Source organism: Aethalodelphis obliquidens, unplaced genomic scaffold, assembly GCF_003676395.1.
Source record: "Aethalodelphis obliquidens isolate GAN/ISIS:26980383/991018 unplaced genomic scaffold, ASM367639v1 scaffold22, whole genome shotgun sequence".
Lineage (NCBI taxonomy): Eukaryota > Metazoa > Chordata > Mammalia > Artiodactyla > Delphinidae > Aethalodelphis > Aethalodelphis obliquidens.
The window spans coordinates 4,115,252-4,140,666 of NW_020837966.1; the positions used below are offsets into that span (position 1 = coordinate 4,115,252).

General features: G+C 40.3%; 1 long non-coding RNA gene across 1 annotated transcript in view; it reads left to right on the forward strand.

Annotated features, from left to right (window-relative positions):
• LOC113628009 (uncharacterized) overlaps window positions 1-25,415 on the forward strand; it is an 80,765-nt gene that overhangs the window by 24,389 nt on the left and 30,961 nt on the right. The window contains exons 4-7 of the long non-coding RNA XR_003435848.1: window positions 4,070-4,256; window positions 5,110-7,557; window positions 19,419-19,564; window positions 21,919-22,024. This is a non-coding gene — a long non-coding RNA (uncharacterized LOC113628009). The remainder of the gene's footprint in view (window positions 1-4,069; window positions 4,257-5,109; window positions 7,558-19,418; window positions 19,565-21,918; window positions 22,025-25,415) is intronic.

Consider the following 25,415-nt stretch of genomic DNA (forward strand, 5'->3'; position numbering starts at 1 on the left):
AATTCTGTCCCATACTTGGCAATGGGAGGAGTCTGACTTTTCTGCTTACATGCCTTGAAATGAATCAATGATGATTTGTTTCCCCTCCTTTTCTCCCCCTCTTTATCTTGAAAGCCAGGTAACAGATGAAGCAGAGCCAGAGTGATTTTCAAGTGTCATCCTTTTGTGTGAGGGTGACTTATGGAAACCCCCCAGGCTAGAGGTTCTGAATGCCTCTACGCAAAGCAGAGAGGACAGACAACAGAATGATCTCAGGGTGTAAAACTATGCTTGCTTGTGTGGGATTTGATTTAAGCCATTTTTGAACTGCCAGTTCGTTGTTTCAAAAGGCATACCTGCACAGAACCTGTTGTGGTCAAGAAGCTGATTAGCAAAAGAATGTTCTTCAGTTTCTGGAAATCCTATATAAAGAACCATCATGGTTTTTGTTAAGAATAAGATTACCCATGAGTTACCGAAACCCATCCTGCTTTAGTGAAGAGAAGGTTTGGAGGAGAAATAACTCAAGGATGGGAAAAGGATCTAGGAAGAAACCTAGAAAAATAGAGATTCTGAGAGAAATAAGTCTCTTAAGCAGAACTTAGAAAGAGATGAGAATCCCTAAGATTAAGAGGATCCTTATAATTTTAGTATTGAAGAGAAATGGGATCTCTGAGACAGGAGAATCAGGTGGTCATTGCAGGCATAAACTGAAAGCACATTTCCTGGCATCTCTACCTGCTACCTGTGTGTCTGTGGCCAAGTTATTCAACCTCTCTATAACCCATTTTCTGCATCTGTTAAAATGAAGATAAAGTACCTATCTCAAGGGGCTTAAATGAGGATTACATGAAATGATGTATAAGTAGACAAAGTACTTGGCATAGTGTCTGAAATTTTATAAATGCTCAATAAATGACAGCTTTTATTAGTTTATAAACTAGAATTTCAATCTTTATCACTGCAGTAGAAATAGGCGTGACTGTGGATTTGAGAGAGTCAGGCAGGGGAATGTACCATGGACAAGGGTCTCCCAACCCCACGTGCAATGCCTGACGCATAAGAGGTATTCAGTAAATTTCTCTCAAGGGATGAATCACATAGATCAGGTCTTTCAGTACGTCGAGTTGGGACTGAGCTTCACTTGCCAAATGTTTTTTGACTGCTTTCTGAAATACCCAGTAGAAATAGTAAGGTCATCCCACTGGTCTTGTCAAGCCAAGAAACACAGATGAACAGACAGACATTCTGGAACACAGGGTATGGTCAAGTCAGTTCTAGGTTGTCCCTATGCACCCATCCTCCCCATGTATCCTGACCTGTGATCTCGCCTAAAGCTCCTGTGGGGATTGCTCTGGTTTGGCCTGTTTATATCAGACTTCCTCAGCATAAGGATAAGTCACTAATGAAGGTTGTAACGTGGGACTGGGTATCTGGCTTCTTTGCCAGACTCTGTATGGACATTCTGGGGTGGCAAGGTCAAGGGAAAGATGTAGAGACATGAGCAGTAAACAGGCAAGATGCCACCATACTCTCTCCACTTTATCCCCTGCCACTGGCATGGATAGAGAGCTAGAGGCAAAGCAAGGGATGCATGCCATTCAATAGCATAAGGAGAGGAAGGAAGGAAGAAAGGGTCAGGAAGGGGGAGGAAAGGAAACTCACTTTTACAAAGTCAGACTCAGATCCCATGTGCTCAAGAAATACTTGTTACCTGAGTTGTGATATAATCAAATAAGCAATAATCATTTAATTCATTGTCACTTTATGCCATGAAGCTTCATAAAAATGGATTGGATAATGAGGCAGGAAAAGGAATTATGGAATAGAAGCTGTTCTCCCTGACTGTGAGCCCCTGTTCTGGCTGAAAAATATACAGAGGTCCATCAGGGTAGAAAAGGAACAATCCCAAACCCCTCCAGGGAGTAGGAGGGTGCTAGGACATACAAAGTGGGTTGCTCACTCTAAAGGGACTGTCCAGGCTCTACTTCTTGGGACGGGGTTTGCAGTAGGCCCTAGATGACCTTCAAGGAATATCTGGATTTTGACATGTAGACCTGGGTCTTGTTGGAATCATTGTAGATTCCTATTGTAGTTATGGTGTGGATTTAAGCTGCATCTCTAAACACAGGTGCTAATTCCATTGTCTCTAAATGCATAGAATTGATAATTAAGGGGAGGGAGTTAATCTTTTTCAGCATCTTTTGTGTGCTTCGCACTGTGCTAGATGCATCTCATTTAATCCTTCAATAGCACTGGGAAATAGATATTATTTCCATTTTACACATGAAGAAACTGAGGCTCAGAGAGGGCCTTGCTGAGAGTCGTGCAGCTAGGGATTGGTAGAGCTAGGATTATGAACTAGCTCTACCTGCTCTTTCCTCTGTAAAAGAGAGATTCAGAAACTGGCTGGGGGAGGATGTCAAAAATGAAGTTGTGGGCTTCCCTGGTGGCGCAGTGGTTGAGAGTCCGCCTGCCAATGCAGGGGACACGGGTTCGTGCCCCGGTCCGGGAAGATCCCATGTGCCGCAGAGCGGCTGGGCCCGTGAGCCATGGCCGCTGAGCCTGCGCGTCCGGAGCCTGTGCTCCGCAACGGGAGAGGCCACAACAGCGAGAGGCCCGCGTACCGCAAAAATACAAAAAAAAAAAAAAAAAAAAAATGAAGTTGTGAGCATTATAAAAAGCAAAATATGATATTGTCATGTGGACGTATTATAATTAAGCACTGAAAAAATTATCTAATTATGTTGAGGATTTTTTTTTCCATATTGGAAGCGTGCATTTCCTGCATGAACTTTGAAAATATATATATTCTATAACGTAGAAGTTTTACTTTGTATCTCAGTATTTACTGTACAGAAAAATTTACCAGTGAGCTCAAGGAAGTATGCCCGAGGTTGTTCATTGCAGAATTTCTATAAGAGTAAAAACAAAGCGAAATCAAACCAAACCAGCAAACAAAAACCCTGAAGCCCTGTTGATGAAAGAAGTAAGAGGAGAAATTTTTCAAAACAATGTGAAAAATTTCTTAGATCTGTATAAGTTTTCAGATTGAAAGGGACATCTAGTGTTCAACAAAATGAATACAAAATGACTCACAACAAGGTAGATTATCATGAAGTTTGAAGCATCACAATAAAGAAAACATCCTAAAAGCCTCTGGACAGAATAATGAGTCTCGTATAAAGAATCAGCGGTCAGAATGGCATTAGTCTTCTAAAAGCAGCACTGGAGGATTAGGTGTCAATTTAGCTGATGTGCATGGCCATGCTGAGAGGAGGTAAAGAGTTCTTTTAGTGAGTGTGAGGATGAATTATTGCTAGGTAGATAGAAAACAAAAGATAGGTAAAAGTGAGGCAATTATCAATTCCAAGAAAAACAGAGAGTTCTATAGAAAAAAAATCACATAATCATAGTACCATATATGCTATCAATGAACAGCACTTACAATAATGATAATAATTATTATTATATTTAATCATGCATAAATATATTACTTATTGGGGATTTGGAGAGAAGAGAAATATATGCATATAAGGGGTGAATGGGGAAGGGGAACTAAATCTTCATCTTTCATCTTTCTAACAAGTCAATGGATAGTATCTAAAACTGAAAAAAAAAAGAAAAGAAATAGCATCATATTTATCTTATTTAGTGCACCAGAAGAAATTCCTTTTCTGGGAAGTGGGATTCGGAGATGAGATGGGGAGCTGCAGAAGACTGCTGCTTTTATCTTAAAGCCTTGGGGTGATATTTTCCTTTTTAAAATACATGCTTCTATTAGTTTGAATGTTAAACTAAAATCAAAGCTCTTGCATGCTTATTGGAAACATTTGGAATGTAAAAATGTGTAAAAATGTAAAGAGGATTACTCATAACTTATCACCCAGATATACCCACCGTTAGCGCTCAAAAGTATGATCTTCTAGTCTTATTTTCTTTCTGCTGAAACACACTTTATAGGATCATAAAGCATTTGAGTTTTATAGGCTTCTGTTACTATACAGCTCGTTTCTCCTCCCCCTCCCCCTCCCCCCCCCCTCCCTCCCCCCCTCCCTCTCTCTCCCTCTCTCTCTCTCTGCCTCACTAGCTTTGAGGTGTTAAGAGGCCATGTGGGGAACCCCATGTGGCAGGGAACTGTGAGCAGCCTCTTGGAGCTGATGACATCCTTGACTGACAGCCAGCAAGAAGCTCTCGGTCCTTCCAGAGGAAGGAATTGAATTCTGCCAACAACTTAAGTGAGCTTAGAAGTGAGTCCTTACCCACACAAGTCCCAGGTGAGACCACAGCCCGTGCCAAAACTCTGAAGTCTTTTGAGACTAATCAGAAGATCCAGCTAAAGTCATGCCCAAAGTCCTGGCATACAGAAACTGTGAGATGATAAATGTTGGTTGCTTTGAGCCATTAAGTCTGTGGTAGTATAATTACATGACAATAGAAAACTAACACTTGTTCTATTGGAGGAATTCACAATTTGAGGCACATCTTTGGGAGCAGACTATGTATAAGAGTGTATAAAATTGGAGTATCCAGCATCATATTGCTCATGCTGGGGATGAAAGTCAAGGTATGCCATGCACCACCCCAGGAGAATAGCCCTGACCTTTCTGAACCAGTATCCTTTTGTTTTCACTCTATGGAAGTGCTGACATGTCAGCTGTTTTTGCATGTGTGAAAGGATCTTACACAGAGGGCTCATGTCTTAGAACATGCACGTGGTGTTTGTACAGCAAAAATAATGTTGGTTTGCAGGACCTACGTATGTAGGATTTTACTAGAGCAGAGAGGCCTTGAAAAAACCTCCCAAGCCAACAAGCTTGTGTTTTCTTTTCAAAGAAAGACCAACCAAGCTTAATTTAAATCAAAAGAGAAGGTAACGGTGAAAAAAAGGGGAAAAAATTACATAAGCACGAGATAGCAAAAAGGAAAGTGGCAGGCAACATATGTGAAACTGGAGGAGTGAAAATTCAATGAAAATATAAGTGTAACTAATTGTTTCTCAGAAATGTGACTGATTTACCTCCCTATTAGCAGGAGGCCCTAGCTGAGTGCCTTTTAATTGAAAGGAAAGAATGTACCTTGTATATGTCATCGTCACTTGCTTACTAAAGGGTCCTGTTCTCTTTCCAGCACGTGTGGCAAGAATTGGGATATGCTGAATTGGAAGAAGGAAAAAAAGTAAAAATATTAGCAAAATAGTTTAAAGGATAAGCTATAAGAGAAGATGGAAACAACTGACAGTGATCCAAAAGGGAAACATTAAGGCAAGAGGAAATGTTAATGTAGGCTAAAAACACTTCTGCCTGGGAAGAAAATGACAAATTCCCCTAAAGGGCGATTCACACGCAATGATAAGCATAGTAAGAGTTGAATGCACACCTACTGAATTAAACAACAAGAATATTGACTGAATTAAACCACAAGAATATTAAAAATGATTAGTTAGCATATGGGATCTTCATTGTACCAAACTTTTATTCATTCAGCAAATATTAGCATGCAGTAACTCTTTTATAGTTCACGGCAACTCCATGAGGTAAATAATGTTGTCATTCTCCATTTTACAGACAAGGAGGCTGGAAAAGCTTATGGAACTTGCCCAAATCGCATGGCTAGAAAGTAAAAGAGCTGGGTTTTGAATTCAGGACTCTCTGATCCTAATTTTCTCGCATTTAATATAAGAAATCTCAAGGGCTATGGTGGTAATAGAAAGGAAATGCAGGGCACAGCCTATGTTAAGAAATGCCCACGTGCAGATGGAAGGAAAGACAATGAGCTATTCTTAGGGGCTGAGGAGCACAGCAGTTGCAGAAAATGCCCCAGAGGGATGAGGCACCAAGATAGAGTGTGAGAACTGCTCTCAGGATAAAACAGTAAGAATTGTGGATCCCCGGTTCTTTGATTTTTAAAACCACTATGCCAATATTGGAGCAAATTAAAGAGATTACCTGCATCAGAATCACTTGGGAATCCTGTTAAAGTCCAGATCCCTGCACCAGACTTCAGACCATTTTTAACAAGCCACCATTGACTGGGATGCATACCAAAGCTAGAGAAAGATTCTGCACTAAGATGTGAGCAGAGGACGCTCCTCACTTATAGTAACAACCATAGCGACAGAACGTGTTTGAGTAACACTGACAAGAAGGTTAGCTCACTGGGGAGCCCAAATCACATATTTATCCAGCCCAAATCCACGGCATGGGTAAAAAATTTTTTAAAGACCATGAATAAGGTGATCCCCCCACTCAACCCTAAACAACCCAAGCGAATGAATGAATGAATAAGACATGATATAAGCTGAAACATGTGCCCCTGGGCTGGTCCCCCTGGATGAAGCTGCAGTGAATGGAGGTGAACACAGCACTGACTCTGCTGGGCATCGACAGCTGGATCACGAAAATAGAGGGTGGTGCATGTCCCGTCAGCAGTAGCCAAGCCAGAGGGAAGGCTGGGTGGACTGTCAACTTCAGAAACGCCAGAAAGGTGCCTGAAATTTGAGAATTTCTAGAACAAAAAAGATTCTATGCTTTTTTTATCTCTGCATGTTGGATGTGTTTTTCATTCATGTTATTCTACATGCAGCATGACTTTTGGTACAGGGTATCAAAGAAGTGGTCAAGCTGCTCATGAGATTGTGGCCAATCTTGCCTCTTCCAGCTAGATAAAGGCTGTGGAACACTGGATTTCACCTTCTTCACTTAAATTTTTTTCCAGCTTTATTGAGATGTAATTGACATACAACATTGTATACAATGTTTAAGAATACAATGTGTTGATATGATATAATTAATATGTTGCAAAATTATAACCACTGTAGTGTTAGCTGACACTTCCATCATGTCACATAATTGCCATTTCTCTTCTGTGGTAAAGACATTTCAGGTCTACTCAGTTAACAACTTTCAGGTATATAATACGTTATTGTTAACTATAATCACCATGCTGAATGTCAGATTTCCAGAACTTCGTCTTCTAACTAGAAGCTTGTATCCTCACCTTCTTTGATTTTATACTTCCTGGTAAAAGGGTGAAATGCAGACTGTAGATGAAACAGAGAGATGACTTGTTAAGGAATCTAATGGACCCTTTCCTCTCTGCCATTTCTGTAGAAAGGTTTTATTCCAGCATCTGTATTTTATCCCAGCTTCTTACAAGTCTCTCTTAATACAGACCATTGCCTGAATCCCTGGAGCCCGTGTACTTCTAAGGCATCCCTGCGGTGTGTTTACTGTTATTACTCTAGCCAACAGACGTGAAACTGAGATGATATTTCTAGAAATAAAATGGCTCCTCATTTCCCTACCTGTCTCAGAATCACACTGGATCCTGAAACAAAGCCAGGAACACCACTCATAGCAACTCTCTAGCTGCAAGGAGATTTGTTTTCCAAGCACCTGACAAGCTACATCTGATTCATCCTCGAAACCGACTTGTCAGGGGAATAAACACCAAGTGTCAGAACTTCCCAAGAAATCTAGTGATGAAAAGCCCTTTAACAATGAACAAATTAAATTCAGTTCTAACGCCAGGAACAGAAAGAAAGCGAAATGAAGAGGCACAGAAGAGCAAGACCATGTATGATTTTAGATAAGGCTGGAGATGAGTTAGACCGTTAACGAGAAACAGATACTTGAAGAGCTTTCAAGACAGCAGATGCCCAGGAGAAGGAGGCTGATCTGGGAAGGTCTTGCAGCCAGGAGAGGTACTTTGGTGCTGGCATTAGCTAACTTTTTATGAAAATATCCCATCCATGGACATCCACCAGACAATCATGTTTGCCCCTGCTTTTGCCACTCATGTCCTTGCTTTTTTTTTTCCAGACCTTCTATCCCAAGGCTGATATGTACACATCGTGATTTCTTTGTCTTGTTTCCACCTCCGCATTCCTCTCTAGTGCTGTCAGATCAAATAGACATGCTCTAAGTGACCACTCAATACTTCAGGCTTGAGGCTTCTCAAAGCCAACATGTTAGATGAGCTCTAACAGTCTAATGGTGTGATGGTTTCCATTAAGTACTGAATCTTGCCCTGTAGGGATGGAGCTAAGAAATGCATAAATTATTTAATGTAAGGACTTTGCTGATGACTGATAAAATCAAATTAGCTGCTTTGGGCTAAGGATGAATTTGAAACAGAATTCCCTCCTTTGAAGAGACAGTGACAAATCTATTTGATAGGTCTGCATGTCAAGTTTCTTTGGTAGAAAATTTAGCAGAATCCTTTGCTAGGCAAAGTGAATGAGATTGGCTTAGGTTATGGACTAGTTTTTTTTTTTTCCTAAAATGTTTATTTTTGTCACATTATTAAACCCATACCCACCCATACACATTTTATTTTAAAAAGCAGAAAAAAAACCCCTCATTCCTAATTCTAACAGTCCAATAAAACTTGACATTTGGAGTATTTCCTTCTAGCCTTTTGTCTACATGGGTGTATAGTATAGATATCTTTACAAAATAGAAGTCATTTTATATATATGGATATTTACTTTTTTACATATTTATTAAAACCTGATTTCAACTAGTATATAATAGGCCATATTCTGACTCCATTTTTGATTATTGTTTCAGGGTAATTATTCCACTAAAGGTTACAAATAGTTTTAAGTCTCTTAATATATGTTGCCATATTATTTTCCAAAAACTCTGACTCAACTTGTAATCCCAACAAGTAATATACGGGTTTTTAAGTTTTGGGAGGGTTGGGTATTAAAAACGTAGAATTCACTTCCTATGTGTAGATACTTTCCAAAATATTTGCTAGGTGAAAATACTATCTCATTGCTTTTTGAATTGACTAATAAAATGTATTACTTTTTAGGCTTTTAAGTTACTTTTTTAAAAAAAATAATGTGTGAAGAGTTTTGCTTTGTTCTACTCCTTCCTGGCTACATGATTCCCTAAATCACTACCTGTGTAATTATGACTGGTGTAACCAAGAGTGTGTGTTTTGAAGTAAAAATGCATCACTTTTGTAACCTGAGTAGTGCCTTGGTCACATGTGATCTAGTCCTAGTGTGATTTCGTGTTTGAACAAACATGATACGGGAACCAAAATTAACAACAATTTAAAAAATATATAACTTTGTCTCTCTTAAAGAACATTTTTAAGATCTAATTTATAATCCATGCTAATACTTTTTAAATTATCCTGCTTATTCCTTTCTTTTTTACCCCATGGCTGCTTGAAAGCTCCCCCACCCCACCCCCGCCGCACCCCAGTGCATACTCTCCATCAAAAACTGTGTCCAGCAACCCATACCTCTTAGTCTTTGCCTTTTTTTTCTTTCTTTCTTTCTTTTTTTTTTTTTGCGGTACGCGGGCCTTTCACTGTTGTGGCCTCTCCCGTTGCGGAGCACAGGCTCCACACGCGCAGTCTCAGCGGCCATGGCTCACGGGCCTAGCCGCTCCGCGGCGTGTGGGATCTTCCCGGACCGGGGCACGAACCTGTGTCCCCTGCATCGGCAGGCGGACTCTCAACCACTGCATCACCACCGAAGCCCAGTCTTTGCCTTTTATATCACATTCCCCTTCCTCCTGACACTCTGATCTTAATTTCCTCTACCCAGACTCCAAATTTGGTATCAAAAAGTCTCGAATCATGTTGCCAAAGAACTCTGTTTGATGGAATGATAAGACGCACAGGTGCACATTGACTTATGTTTTCTTTATGCTGGCTTTCTGAACGCTACTAGCTGTCAATGTGTAACTGTCAATATGGCTTTGCAGAAAATTATCAGTGTTTGCACAGCAGAGCCCCATCTCAAACCAAGTTAGCACTTGCTGATGGCCAATAAAAAAAATAAATTTCTTTTTGAATTTTCTTTTATTTATTTTTTTATACAGCAGGTTATTAGTTATCTATTTTATACATATTAGTGTATACATGTCAATCCCAATCTCCCAATTCATTGCATCACCACCCGCTCCCTGCCACTTTCCCCCCTTGGTGTCCATACGTTTGTTCTCTACATCTGTGTCTCTATTTCTGCCCTGCAAACCAGTTCATCTGTACCATTTTTCTAGGTTCCATATATATGTGTTAATATACGATATTTGTTTTCCTCTTTCTGACTTACTTCACTCTGTATGACAGACTCTAGATCCGACCACGTCTCTACAAATGACCCAATTTCATTCCTTTTAATGGCTGAGTAATATTCCATTGTATATGTGTGCCACATCTTCTTTATCCATTCCTCTGTTGATGGGCATTTCGGTTGCTTCCATGTCCTGGCTATTGTAAATAATGCTGCAATAAACATTGGGATGCATGTGTCTTTTTGAATTATGGTTTTCTCTGGGTATACGCCCAGTAGTGGGATTGCTGGGTCATATGGTAATTCTATTTTTAGTCTTTTAAGAAACCTCCATACTGTTCTCCATAGTGGCTGTAGCAATTTACATTCTCACCAACAGTGCAAGAGGGTTACCTTTTCTCCACACCCTCTCCAGCATTTGTTGTTTGTAGATTTTCTGATGATGCCCATTCTAACTGGTGTGAGGTGATACCTCATTGTAGTTTTGATTTGCATTTCTCTAATAATTAGTGATGTTGAGCAGCTTTTCATGTGCTTCTTGGCCATCTGTTTGTCTTCTTTGGAGAAGTGTCTATATAGGTATTCTGCCCATTTTTGGATTGGGTTGTTTGTTTTTTTAATATTGAGCTGCATGAGCTGTTTATGTATTTTGGAGATTAATCCTTTGTCCATTGCTTCGTTTGCAAATATTTTCTCCCATTCTGAGGGTTGTCTTTTCATCTTGTTTATGGTTTCCTTTGCTGTGCAAAAGCTTTTAAGTTTCATTAGGTCCCATTTGTTTATTTTTGTTTTTATTTCCATTACTCTAGGAGGTGGATCAAAAAGGATCTTGCTGTGACTTATGTCAAAGACTGTTCTTCCTATGTTTTCCTCTAAGCGTTTTATAGTGTCCGGTCTTACATTTAGGTCTTTAATCCATTTTGAGTTTATTTTTGTGTATCGTGTTAGAGAGTGTTCTAATTTCATTCTTTTACATGTAGCTGTCCAGTTTTCCCAGCACCACTTATTGAAGAGACTGTCTTTTCTCCATTGTATATCCTTGCCTCCTTTGTCATAGATTAGTTGACCATAGGTGTGTGGGTTTATCTCTGGGCTTTCTATTCTGTTCCATTGATCTATATTTCTGTTTTTGTGCCAGTACCATATTGTCTTGATTACTGTAGCTTTGTAGTATAGTCTGAAGTCACAGAGTCTAATTCCTCCAGCTCTGGTTTTTTCCCTCAAGACTGCTTTGGCTATTCGGGGTCTTTAGTGTCTCCATACAGATTTTAAGATTTTTTGTTCTAGTTCTGTAAAAAATGCCGTTGGAAATTTGATAGGGATTGCATTGAATCTGTAGATTGCTTTGGGTAGTATAGTCATTTTCACAATACTGATTCTTCCAATCCAAGAACATGGTCTATCTTGCAGTCGTTTTTATCATCTTTCATTTCTTTCATCAGTGTCTTATAGTTTTCTGCATACAGGTCTTTTGTCTCCCTAGGTAAGTTTATTTCTAGGTATTTTATTCTTTTTGTTGCAATGGTAAATGGGAGTGTTTCCTTAGTTTCTCTTTCAGATTTTTCATCATTAGTGCATAGGAATGCAAGAGATTTCTGTGCATTAATTTTGTATCCTGCTACTTTACCAAATTCATTGATTAGCTCTAGTAGTTTTCTGGTGGCATCTTTAAGATTCTCTGTGTATAGTATTATGTCATCTGCAAACACTGACAGTTTTACTTCTTTTCCAATTTGTATTCCTTTAATTTCTTTTTCTTCTCTGATTGCTGTGGCTAGGACTTCCAAAACTATGTTGAATAAAGCAGTGAGAGTGGACATCCTTGTCTTGTTCCTGATCTTAGAGGAAATGCTTTCAGTTTTTCACCATTGAGAATGATGTTTGCTCTGGGTTTGTCGTATATGGCCTTTATTATGTTGAGGTAGGTTCCCTCTATGCCCACTTTCTGGAGAGTTTTTATCATAAATAGGTGTTGAATTTTGTCAAAAGCTTTTTCTGCATCTATTGAGATGACCATATGGTTTTTATACTTCAGTTTGTTAATATGGTGTATCACATTGATTGACTTGCATATATTGAAGAATCCTTGCATCCCTGGGATAAATCCCACTTGATCATGGTGTATGATCCTTTAAATGTGTTGTTGGATTGTGTTTGCTAGTATTTTGTTGAGGATTTTTGCATCTATATTCATCAGTGATATTGGTCTGTAATTTTCCTTTTTTGTAGTATCTTTGTCTGGTTTTGGTCTCAGGGTGATGGTGGCCTCGTAGAATGAGTTTGGGAGTGTTCCTTCCTCTGCAATTTTTTGGAAGAGTTTGAGAAGGACGGTGTTAGCTCTTCTCTAAATGTATGATAGAATTCACCTGTGAAGCCAACTGGTCCTGGACTTTTGTTTGTTGGAAGATTTTTAATCACAGTTTCAATTTCATTACTTGTGACTGATCTGTTCATATTTTCCATTTCTTCCTGGTTCAGTCTTGGAAGTTTATACCTTTCTAAGAATTTGTCCATTTCTTCCAGGTTGTCCATTTTATTGGCATAGAGTTGCTTGTAGTAGTCTCTTAGGATGCTTTGTATTTCTGTGGTGTCTGTTGTAACTTCTCCTTTTTCATTTTTAATTTTATTGATTTGAGTCCTCTCCCTCTTTTTCTTCATGAGTCTGGCTAATGGTTTATTAATTTTGTTTATCTTCTCAAAGAACCAGCTTTTAGTTTTATTGATCTGTGCTACTGTTTTCTTTGTTTCTATTTCATTTATTTCTGCTCTCATCTTTATGATTTCTTCTACTAACTTTGGGGTTTTTTTTTGTTGTGGTTTTTTGGGGTTTTTTTTTGCTGTGTTGGGTCTTCGTTTCTGTGCGAGGGCTTTCTCTAGTTGTAGCAAGTGGGGGCCACTCTTCATCGCGGTGCGTGGGCCTCTCACTATCGCGGCCTCTCTTGTTGTGTAGCACAGGCTCCAGACATGCAGGCTCAGTAGTTGCAGCTCACGGGCCTAGTTGTTCCGCGGCATGTGGGATCCTCCCAGACCAGGGCTCGAACCCGTGTCCCCTGCATTAGCAGGCAGATTCTCAACCACTGCGCCACCAGGGAAGCCCTAACTTTGGGTTTTGATTGTTCTTCTTTCTCCAGTTCCTTTAGGTGTAAGGTTAGATTGTTTATTTGAGATTTTTCTTGTTTCTTGAGGTAGGCTTGTATTGCTATAAACTTCCCTCTTAGAACTGCTTTTGTTGCATCCCATAGGTTTTGGATCATCGTGTTTTCGTTGTCATTTGTGTCTAGGTATTTTTGGTTTCCTCTTTGATTTCTTCAGTGATCTCTTTGTTATTTATTAATGTATTGTTTAGCCTCCATGTGTTTGTGTTTTTTACATTTTTTTCCCTGTAATTCATTTCTAATTCATAGTGTTGTGGTTGGAAAAGATACTTGATATGATTTCAATTTTCTTAAATTTACTGAGGCTTGATTTGTGACCCAAGATGTGATCTATCCTGGAGAATGTTCCATGCACACTTGAGAAGAAAGTGTAATCTGCTGTTTTTGGATGGAATGTCCTATAAATATCAATTAAATCTATCTGGTCTATTATGTCATTTAAAGCTTGTGTGTCCTCATTAATTTTCTGTTTGGATGATCTGTCCATTGGTGTAAATGAGGTGTTAAAGTCCCCTACTATTATTGCGTTATTGTCAATTTCCTCTTTTTTAGCTGTTAGCAGTTGCCTTATGTATTGAGGTGCTCCTATGTTGGGTGCATATATATTTGTAATTGTTATATCTTCTTCTTGGATTGATCTCCAATGATTATGTAGTGTCCTTCCTTGTCTCTTGTAACATTCTTTATTTTAAAGTCTATTTTATCTGGTATGATTATTGCTACGCCAGCTTTCTTTTGAATTCCATTTGCATGGAATGTCTTTTTCCATCCCCTCACTTTCAGTCTGTATGTATCCCTAGGTCTGAAGTGGGTCTCTTGTAGACAGCATATATATGGGTCTTGTTTTTGTCTCCATTCAGCAAGCCTGTGTCTTTTGGTTGGAGCATTTAATCCATTCCCATTTAAGGTAATTATCAATATGTATGTTCCTATGACCATTTTCTTAATTGTTTTGGGTTTGTTTTTGTAGGTCTTTTTCTTCTCTGTGTTTCCCACTTAGAGAAGTTCCTTTAGCACTTGTTGTAGAGCTGGTTTGGTGGTGCTGAATTCTCTTAGCTTTTGCTTATCTGTAAAGCTTTTGATTTCTCTGTCGAATCTGAATGAGATCCTTGCCGGGTAGACTAAGCTGGGTTGTAGGTTCTTCCCTTTCATCACTTTAAATATATCATTGCCACTCCCTTCTGTCTTGTAGAGTTTCTGCTGAGAAATCAGCTGTTAACCTTATGGGAGTTCCCTTGTATGTTATTTGTCATTTTGCCCTTGTTGCTTTCAATAATTTTTCTTTGTGTTTAATTTTTGCCAATTTGATTACTATGTGTCTCAGCATGTTTCTCCTTGGGTTTATCCTGTCTGGGTCTCTCTGTGCTTCCTGAGCTTGGGTGGCTATTTCCTTTCCCACGTTAGGGAAGTTTTCGACTGTAATCTCTTCAAATATTTTCTCGGGTCCTTTCTCTCTCTCTTCTCCTTCTGGGACCCCTATAATGCAAATGTTGTCACGTTTAACGTTGTCCCATAGATCTCTTAGGCTGTCTTCATTTCTTTTCGTTCTTTTTTCTCTATTCTGTTCTGTGGCAGTGAATTCTACCATTCTGTCTTACAGGTCAGTAATCTGTTGTTCTGCCTCAGTTATTCTGCTATTGATTCCTTCTAGTGTATTTTTCATTCCAGTTACTGTATTGTTCATCTCTGTTTGTTTGTTCTTTAATTCTTCTAAGTCTTTGTTAAACATTTCTTGCATCTTGTCAATCTTTGCCTCCATTCTTTTTCTGAGGTCCTGGATCACGTTCACTCTCGTTATTCTCAATTCTTATTCTGGAAGGTTGCCTATCTCCATTTCATTTAGTTGTTTTTCTGGAGTTTTATCTTGTTCCTTCATCTGGTACACAGCCCTCTGCCTTTTCACATTGTCTATCTTTCTGTGAATGTGATTTTTGTTCCACAGGCTGCAGGATTGTAGTTCTTCTTGCTTCTGCTGTCTGCCCTCTGGTGGATGAGGCTATCTAAGAGGCTTGTGCAAGTTTCCTGATGGGAGGGACTGGTGGTGGGTAGAGCTGAGTGTTGCTCTGGTGGGCAGAGCTCAGTAAAACTTTAATCAGCTTGTTTGCTGATGGGTGGGGCTGGGTTCCCTCCCTGTTGGTTGTGTTTGGCCTGAGGCGACCCAACACTGGAGCCTACCTGGGCTCTTTGGTAGGGCTAATGGTGGACTCTGGGGGGGTCTTATGCCTAGGACTACTTCCCAGAACTTCTGCTGCCAGTGTCCTTGTCCTCACGGTGAGCCACAGCGACCCCCCACCTCTGCAGAACCTCCAACACTAGCAGGTAGGTCTGGTTCAGTCTCCTATGGGGTCAGTGCGCCTTTCCCTGGGTCCCGGTGCGCACACTGCTTTGTGTGTGCCCTCCAAGAGTGGAGTCTCTGTTTCCCCCAATCCTGTCGAAGTCCTGCAATCAAATCCCGCTAGCCTTCAAAGTCTGATTCTCTAGGAATTCCTCCTCCCGTTGCCGGACCCCCAGGTTCAGAAGCCTGATGTAGGGCTCAGAACCTTCACTCTGGTGGATGGACTTCTGTGGTATAAGTGTTCTCCAGTTTGCGTGTCACCCACCCAGCAGTTATGGGATTTGATTTTATTGTGATTGTGCCGCCCCTACCGTTTCATTGTGGCTTCTCCTTTGTCTTTGGATGTGGGGTATCTTTTTTGGTGAGTTCCAGTGTCTTCCTGTCGATTGTTCAGCAGTTAATTGTGATTCCGGTGCTCTCGCAAGAGGGAATGAGTGCGTGTCCTTCTACTCCGCCATCTTGAACCAATCCTCTTTCAAAATAAAAAAATTTTTAAGTCATGATTAGATGGCTACTACATTCAAGGTATTGCACTATATGCTCAAGGACAAGGGACATTTGCAAAGATGGAGACTATCTGTTTCCTGTTCTCTAGGTGTCTTCAGTTGGGAAGAAGAAAGCCATAAACATGGAGAGAAAACCCTATCTATCAAAGTAAAATGTATTAATTATGCATTCCAAGAGAAATGCTTTAGAAAGGTCATAGCCACTAGACCAGTGCAATAAGACTATAAAACATATTCCTCCAGCCTCTTTCTTCAAACAAGACACATTCATCCCAGATTGAAAGATATGGCAGCAGGGTCTCCAGCTTGAAACTTTTCAATGTAGTCTGGTCCAGAGAAGGTGGTCTCAAATTTTGGATTCTCCAAAAGTGGTTTTGGTATAGTTAATAGAGATGCTACCAAAAAACCTAAAACGGAAGACGTGCCCATTGTATCCTTTGTTTATTGACTATCTACTATGTGCCATGTACTGTGCAATTCGCTGGGAATATCTTTGTGCACACAACAGAGATGGCTGTTGCTTTTCTGCAGTTTCCAGGGGGTATATTCTGTAAATTGGCCTCCATTTTGGCACTAGTTAACCTTGTTTTCCATTTCCCTGATCTTTCATACTCGTGTTTTCTTTGTTTCATTTTTTTCCCATATTATATGTTTCTTTGTAAGATGCCATAAATTCCTAACACAAGCTGGTTATAAACAACAGAAGAATGTTTCTAGTTAGTCATGTGCCAGCATTTTTTGCCTTGTACTTGATTAGCTACTTGAGGACAGGGTTTCTGTCTCCCTAATTAGAACATGGTATTTCTTTTTGTATTTGTCTTAATACTCAGCATTGTATACAGTATACTTCCCAATAAATGTTTGTAGATATAATTTGTCGCTCTAAAATAGTTTCTATAAGCACTGCCCCTGATTAAAACAGCAGTTCTGCAATCACTCAGGCAAGAGGCTTTGAAATATCCAAAACAATGTATTTGCACAAGAAATCTTGGGTTTAAAAACTCTGCTGGATTGTGAATAGTCACCCAAACCAGCTAGCTTGATTTTCAGGGAACACACAGGTGGTTAATAGTTTATTACAATTACTGAGAGCCAAGAAGAAAATGGTCTCACTCAAAGAAGAAGTTTTACAGACTCCAGCTGAAGTTCGGGATCAAGAGGAAAAGTAAGGCTGTTGAAGGAGTGAACTGGATGATATATCTTGCCCAGTTTCCATTTGACACCCAAAGGGAAGGAAATTAGAAATGAAAAGGTTTGGCTTTTCTTTGGAAATGATCCTTCCCTGGTTGGACTTTGCAGGGAGTGTTAATGAAGTGATTCCAAGTGGAAAACACAGGCGGCTGACCCAAGACCTGATCAACACAGTATGCATTCAGTTTGATGCAGTGAGCATTTCCCCCGTGTGTTCTGTATAAGACAGTGCCCCAGGCAAGATGAGAATGTGAGGGAGATAGAAGAATGTGGGGGAGGCAAAAATGAACAAATGCACAAAAGAGATGTATTCTGGCCCTAGGAATTGGGGAGGAGCTCGTGGAGAAGGCTTTGGAGGAGGGGTGTCAGAGAGCCAGGCAGAAATGGAAGGATGGGCATTATTCCAGGAGGAGGAAACCTTGAGTACAAAGTCATGGTGATGGAAAATGTGTTCTGTGTTTGGTAAGGGGGGTTGTATGGCTGGACCATTGGGGTGATGTCAAATTACCAAAGTATTAAAATATTTGGAGACATGTGGGTGACTGAATTACATGCTCTGGTTCCACAGAGATGTTTGGAGTCCTGACACAGTGTGATCCAGACCAGGGAACCTTCTCTCATGCATTACGTGTGGGTACTAGGGGACCACATGGAAGTTCATCCGTCTCCACTTCCTCCCTCTACCCTCAGCTAAGCCAGGACTGTTTCTACAAACCTCCTGGGAAGGAGGGAACTAAAACTGTGATGTCATCCGTATGGATGAGTGGTTCTTAAGATACATTCAGTGAAATCCTAAGGTTCCTTTGGAAACATCTCAGGGTTCCCCTGGAATGCAGAGACATAAATAAGCAAAATGGGGGTGAAGTACGAGCAGGCACTTATCGCATTTCAAAGAGAGCAGATCTACATTGGTCTATTTTATGTGTTAGGCCTCTGCATAAGACTTTATTTGGGAAAAAAAGAATTCCATGCCAACAAAACAAACAACAACAATAAAATACTATTTATATCTGAATAATCAGAAAACCACAGCAAACCTGTGGAAATGGGAGGAGGCATGGTAGGTGTCAAGGGCGACGGACATAGAAAGGCAGGCAGTGATATTAATTATCAGAATAATTGCTTTTTAAAAATATCAGGCATTGATTTGAATTTGCTTGGAGGGGAGAAATTTCAAATCTATAGCTAAGTATAACTTGGAATTGTATGATTTTACCTTTCTGAAAGAAATGAAAGAACCCACTGCATGGAGAGAGAAGATATATTTCTCTTGGCATGGGCAAGCCATTATAGGCAAACTTCAGTAGTAATATCTATATATATTGAGAGCTTACTCAATGCCAGCCACTATGCTAAGCATTTTTATGTCCATTCATATCTAGTCTTTAACTCAAATCTATAAAGTTGTCATTGTTTTTATCTATATTTCTTCATAATAAGGAAACAAGGCTCAGAAACTTCAGTAACATCCCTCAAATCGCACAGTTAATAATAATTAATAATAGGGGTAATTAATAACAATAGGAGTAGCTGATGGAGACCATGTAAGGAGTTTCCAACTCATCCAAGTCCAATTTCAAAAGCAAACGCTGACTATGGGACCCAAGATCACTTGGTTATACTGGAAAATTCCACAGGAAGAAATTAATCCATCTGCCACAGCTACTGCAATCTTTGGATCTTTTGTTTTATGACTCTTTCTTATCTCTTGTCTCCTTTCCCCTCATGGACTATAATATAGTTTCTTAAGCAATGAGATGGATGAGATATACCAAGCTTTTATATGCAAAATGTGTGATTTATGGGGTTGTAATTATATTTTAATTATTATCAAAAATTTCTCTTTCTTTATGACAATCACCCTCAAAGCTGCAAATAAATATATTAAAGTTTTTTATCTTAATTCTATTACAAATCAAATATTCCATTCCAGATATTTCAGGGCCAATATCTCTTTCTTTCTTTCTTGTGCCTAATCTCTTAGCTTCAGTAACTCATTGTTAAATGGAAATAATCAGGCCTGTCTTAAAGAGTGGCATGACAATGAAAGATAATGTCTATAAAATGTCTCCTTTAGGGCCTGATCCATGATAGGCACTTTGTGTTACAATGTTGATAATAATATTAATGCACGTGTCTTTCCTTTACTTGGAGAAGCTGTCCTGTTTAATTGAAAGTTATTTCACTGGATTGTGTCTGTTACTTTGCAGGTACTGTATACATTTGATGATCTAGGATTTAAGTCCATGGCCCTTCCATTACCGAGAAGTAGAACGGAGGCGGCATGGGGCTTGCTGGTGCAGACATCTCATAATTCCAAGCAGTGGTAGCCACCAAGAAGAAAGGAGACGAGAAGGTGAAGCAAAAAGGAGGGAGGAAGGGAAAGAGGAAAGGTACAGATACCCAAGAAGCTAAAGGGAAGAGCAGAGCCAACGAGGGCTTTCCACTCTTTACCGACAATGGCAAAATGCCTTCTCATCTGAATGGCTCCCATGCTTCACTCCATTGGAGAACTTCCCTTCTCTCACCCCTTCAGGCTACACTCGGGCTCTTTGCAGGCACCTCTTCTCCCACCTCCTCTGCCTGCCCCCGGCTGAGCAGAGTGCCCCTCCTGTGCATTGTGCATTCTGCCATGCTTTGTTCTGCCCACTAGGCTGGATCGTGTGGCAGAAGCCCCGTCAGTGTCTGCTGAGCTGGACTGCTAAAACATTCTGCACCTCTCACAGATCCAGGGTGTAAACTGAAGAGTATATACTTCCTGGGGATGACTTCACATCACCCAAGTCTATGCAACTGACACAAGCACACTGGTTGAAATACATATTGGTGATATCTTTGGCATTGCTCAGAACAGCTACAGCAGTTGTTAAAAGCTATCTTTTGCTTGCTGTGTTGTGAATTGGTTCGGTCAGGGCAGAACTGAAGCACACATCCCAGAGATGGTTGTGGAAAGCACCAGATCTCCTTATGAAAATCACCTTCTAGCTCCCAGGGCCCTTGTCCTGCTGATCTGCCAGGTCAGGAATTCTGCAAGTTGTCAAAAGTGAAACCTCAGTGGCCTGGAGCTGCAGTGCAGCTCTGGGTAGTAATCCTGGGTAGTAATCCCTTGTCAAAAGGCAGCAAGGTGGGCGGGGAGGGGCGCTAAGCACTGTTGAAGTGGACAGGCTTCTCACACAATGTACCTGCTGCCCTCTCACTGTCTGCCTTACCTCCACACCTTCCAGAGTAGGGACCAATCAGATCACGGCTCTCATTACCCGCCCAGTCTCAAATGCTTTACATTGTGACAATGTCCCAGGCTCAGCAACATCTAAGCAGCTAGCAGCATTAGGGCAGGGGACATAAAGAACTTGGCCTGAGCCTGCTTTGTTTATGGAGGAGGGGCTTATAATCTGTGTCCTGCAAATCTGCATGTACAGCAACAAGATATATTTCAAAGGTCCACGGGTCATCTGACCACATAGGTAATTGAGTCCAAAGGGTCTTTGAGCTGATAACTGTCAAAGGAAAGCCTCTAGGAATAACTTCTCTAGAGCTGCCCTTTAAATTAGGAAATCTGTCTATAGCAGGTTTTCTCAAACTCTCAGGTAATGCTTCGTCACGGGGGCTGTCCCACGCATCGTAGGATGTTTGGCAGCCTCCCTGGCTTTTACCCACTAGATGCCAGTAGCCTCACCCTCTTCCTCCCAGCAGTGACAACCAAAAATGTCTCCAGACACTGCCAAGTGTTCCGTGGGGAGGAAGATTGCCCCCAGTGAAGAACCACTGGTGGTAACTCACATGTCTAGCTATGAAATGAAACCTCACTCAAATACAGTCTGAGCTACCCTGATAACCCTGAATCTAGTTGTGCTTTCAAATGACTTCAGATTGGTTACACTTCTCCCCAAGCCTGGTGCCAGTGCAGCAACTCATTCTAAACTATCCAAGCTCTCCCTCGAGCCAGTGTTGACATACATGAGAACAGCTTCTTCAGGTTCATTCATTAAATCAACAAATATTTATCAAACAATATGCCAGGTTATAGAGTTTTGAAAAGATCCACCTGAAGTTTCTCATGAGGTAAAGTCCCTTTCCTGTCTCAAAGGAAAGAAAAACCATAACAATATTTTTAAGCTGCCAACTTCTGTACTGTTTCTGGACAATTTGATCACTTTTTATCCTTGGGCCCAATTATCCCTCTGCCTGTTTATGGCTTTGCTTCCCACCTCTGTAGTAACAGGAGCTCACCATGATGCTTTGCAGTTATCATCACTGACAGCCTTTCCCCAGATAGCGGCATCCAGAAAACCAGAAACAAGGGCAAACCAGTGATGGAAGGCCTATGGCTTGCCAGATGCTGCTCTTCTGCAAGAGCAACACACCAGCAATGATTTTGATCCAAAGGTAGCATTAGACATAGACAAAGAAACTGTAAATGTAATCATACAAAATAGGACAAAAATACATGCAGAACGAGATGGCCACCTGGGAAGGCAAAGGACGGATGTCAAATAGTCAAGGGAGGGCAGTAGATAAAATATTTAGAGGACACGCCTACAGTTTAGGGTGACAGTGTATTTCAATAATCTGGGAGGTGACCCTTTGCCCTTAAAAGTTACTCTTTTCTTCTGCTGCATCATCTTAGCACTTTAGGCGCAAGTCTGCTATGGCCTTTACCCATGTTGCCTTACCTTACCAAGAGCTTTTCTTTGTTTTCTTCCCCACCAGTCCAGAGCGGGCCGTTGCTTATCCATCTCTTCATGTCCCCAGGAGGCAGTTCTCTCTGTGCACCTCTGACACTTGGGACTAGAGCTGGCCTCCATTTGGCCAGTAGGTAAGACACATTTTACTCATTCTACTCACTGTGATTTCCCCACTGATAGTGTTTGACTCTCAGCTTCCATCCTAACTAGGGCTAGTTCCTCAACCATTCTCTCCAACTTGGTAAATCTGTGCCCTAGAGAGGAATACATTAGAATATATAAGCTTGACCATTATTTCTTAGTTCAGGGCCAGTATTAATCCTAATAGGCATTTCGTCATAACATGCTTCTCAAGCAGAGAGTCTGTTGGTGTGACTGGGAATCAGAGGGTCATCACAAAGTCCTCAAGAGAAGGATGATAAATAAAGTGATGGACAGAAGACAGAATGCTCACACCTGGTCCAGGCACCAGTCCGGTTAATATCCTGCCTCGTCTTTCACACCATGATTTGTACTCCCTATAGAGACATGAAACAGCATATGAGGGAAAGTACCTTGGGTCAAATAAAACAGCATGGATAAAAAGTCCTCCTGTGCGTAGAGCCATTCTCCTCTGAGCCTTGACTATAAATCCAAATAACAGCACCTGCATCTTTCCAATGCAGAAGGAAGTTGTGATGGTCAGGAATCAACCTGAGAGTTTTAACCTCAAGAGGCCAAAATGTTACTACTTGGAGTATTATTGTCTTACTCATATAGTCAACAGTTATTTCTCAGTAGATGGTATTCTGGGGGCATAGTGCTAGGTGGGCATTCAGGAGGACACACAGGTTAACGAGGCCCTGCCCCTACTCCCGAAGGGCTTACCGTGAAGCTACTCAGCGGGGGCTGCATGGACTGTGCCTGGCCTGGGGGTTGTTTGTGACCCTCCACAATGGATAAGAAGAAAAACCGAGAAGCATTTAGAAACTTGTACAGCGAGTAATATCATGTGTGTTGAATCTGATAACAAAAATTCAAGTTTGCCTTTTATGTCTCATTTTTAATTCATTTTCAGTACTGATTATGTTTTATAAAGGTAAGGGTCTACAACAGATTGGAAACTGAAAAACAACTTGTCCTTAACTATTTCCTGTTTGAGAAGCACTGGTCAAACACACACATGACTAAACTATAAAACAGGCAAAGGATAAATGTATAATATTACAAAGCTGAAATAGTTTAATGTTACAGAGGGGGAGGAAGATTCTGAAAGAGATGGGTGCAAAGGTACAGGAAGCCTAGGAAGTCACAAACTTCCCCTTTCCAAGCTGAACAAAAATTAATTAAAAGAAACAATTATTATTGACACTAGTAGGAAAAATAATCTCCTCATGATGAATGACATGATGAACCAAACTTTATGACACTTTAAATATACAGAAATATTTAGATGTGAAACTATTGGGACCAAATGTAAAGAAGATCCTGGAAATCTAAACAGAGTTTTTTTCTGGAAGAAGTGAACAGAATGGTTGAAAACAAGCAAGGGGATTCTCAAAAATACCAATGTCTCAAGCTAGAGAAGTATTGGATCCGGGGACACTGGAGACCCCAGAGTAAGTTCCTCAGTGTGCCTTCTAGAGCCGCCTTTCTTCTCTCCATAAACAGTATTCTGAGACCACAGGAGTGGACTTGGGGCAGATAAACTTAGTAATAGTTTTCTCTAGTCTAGCGGATGGCAGAAGGCAAGGAAGTAATAATATACCAGCAGCAAGTGTTTCAACAAAGGCCTGGCAGCAAAAGAGGTGGATTCGAAGGAGGAACATGCCTGTAGCCACACCAAATCGAATGCTTGCTAGCTACAGGGCTTCTCTGTAACTTTACCTCTGTAAAGGAGTGTGCTCACACCACAGATGGGAAAAATTGAAATCTGAAGGATACCTTCCCTTTGGGATGGAATCCACTGCTTCTTCAGTGAGGGGTTTTCTGGTGTAGAAGTTCCAACAAAACCGGAGATTAATCAAACAGAAGCAAAATGACCAACGGCCGTGGCTGCCTTTCCTGGGAAGCTGAGAGATTATCAACATCTCACGCCGAATCTCATTATATAAGAGTTCACACATTTGGGGTAAACATTATTTTTCTGGCAAACAGGAAGACAGACTACCTGCCTTTTAAAAAGTGAACAAGAAAAAAAAAAAAAGCAAGAAAAATTGGCATGTTTCCAACATGAAAGTTCTGTCCCCAGTCCTCCCTTCCCCCACCACAAGAAGGAAAGGTTGAGAGAGAGGCTGAACAGGTATGGAAAAGAGGGAAAGAGGAGGGCTTCATTTTAGAGAATTTCAATTGAAAACAAACAAACATGACAACTTTTACTGAATTCTCAAATAAATTTTAAAGTGCATGGATGAAAAAAAGTGCCCAAAATATGGTAAGAAAGCATGATACAAGGAATAGGGATTTAGCAGAACTTAGGAAAGAAATTGAGGAGAAAAGCAATGCTTTAAGACATAAAACTGCAATGATCAAAGCAGGGAGCAGAACCATTGCCACAGGAAACAGGATTTGGAAAGTACAGGAAATGTAGCATATCACGACAAACTAAAAATGTTAAAAGCAAGAATGGTAGGTGTGGAGGGAAAGGCAGTATATATAGATATGTGTATTCTGTATATTAAGTATATATGATAATTAATATGTTATATATACTTATAATCTGACAAATGGATAATTCATGATCATAAAGAAAAGTAAGAGTTCTACTACAATAAAACAAATATTTGGATAAGGAAGACTTGAGTCTACACACTGAAAGGGGTCACAGAGCCTGGAAAAATCAATAAACATCAACCAATGCTGAGAAAAAATTCAGTAAAGTTATTGTACTACAATGATGAAGAAACCATTCTGCAAGCATCTATGTAGAATAAGCAAGTTACTTAAGAAAATAAAAGAGACCAGGTAGATTTCTCACAGAATTAGATACCAGAACATAATGATAGCAGCAGGTTAAGGCCATGGGCTTTGGGGACAGACACACCAGGCTTGTCCATTCACCTGCTGTGTGACCTTGCACTTGTACCAGTTACTTAAAGTTTCTGATTCTCAGTTTCCTCATTTGTATGGAAAGATGACCCAATCATATAAAATTAGCCATTGCATGCTTTTCTAACTCCAGAGAGGTCATGAAGAGGAACGAGACAGACCATGTATCAAAATATAAAAGTCAAAGAAATAACCTCCAAGGCACCACAATATACAGAGTGAGAACTACTGGAGCTCTAAGAAGAAATCCTGAGAAGCGTAATAGGGAGGGTGACTTGATAAATGTTTCTAGTCCTCATTAGGACAAATAGAAAACAAATCAATAAGGCAGAAGGACTTTAAATTGTATAATCAGTTAAGTAAATATCTGTTTTATGTCTTACAACCGAGAATATATATTAGTGAATTCAAGAGGCATTTACAAAAATGTTCCAAACTACTTCCAAAATTATTCCTATATATATATATATATATATATATATATATATATATATA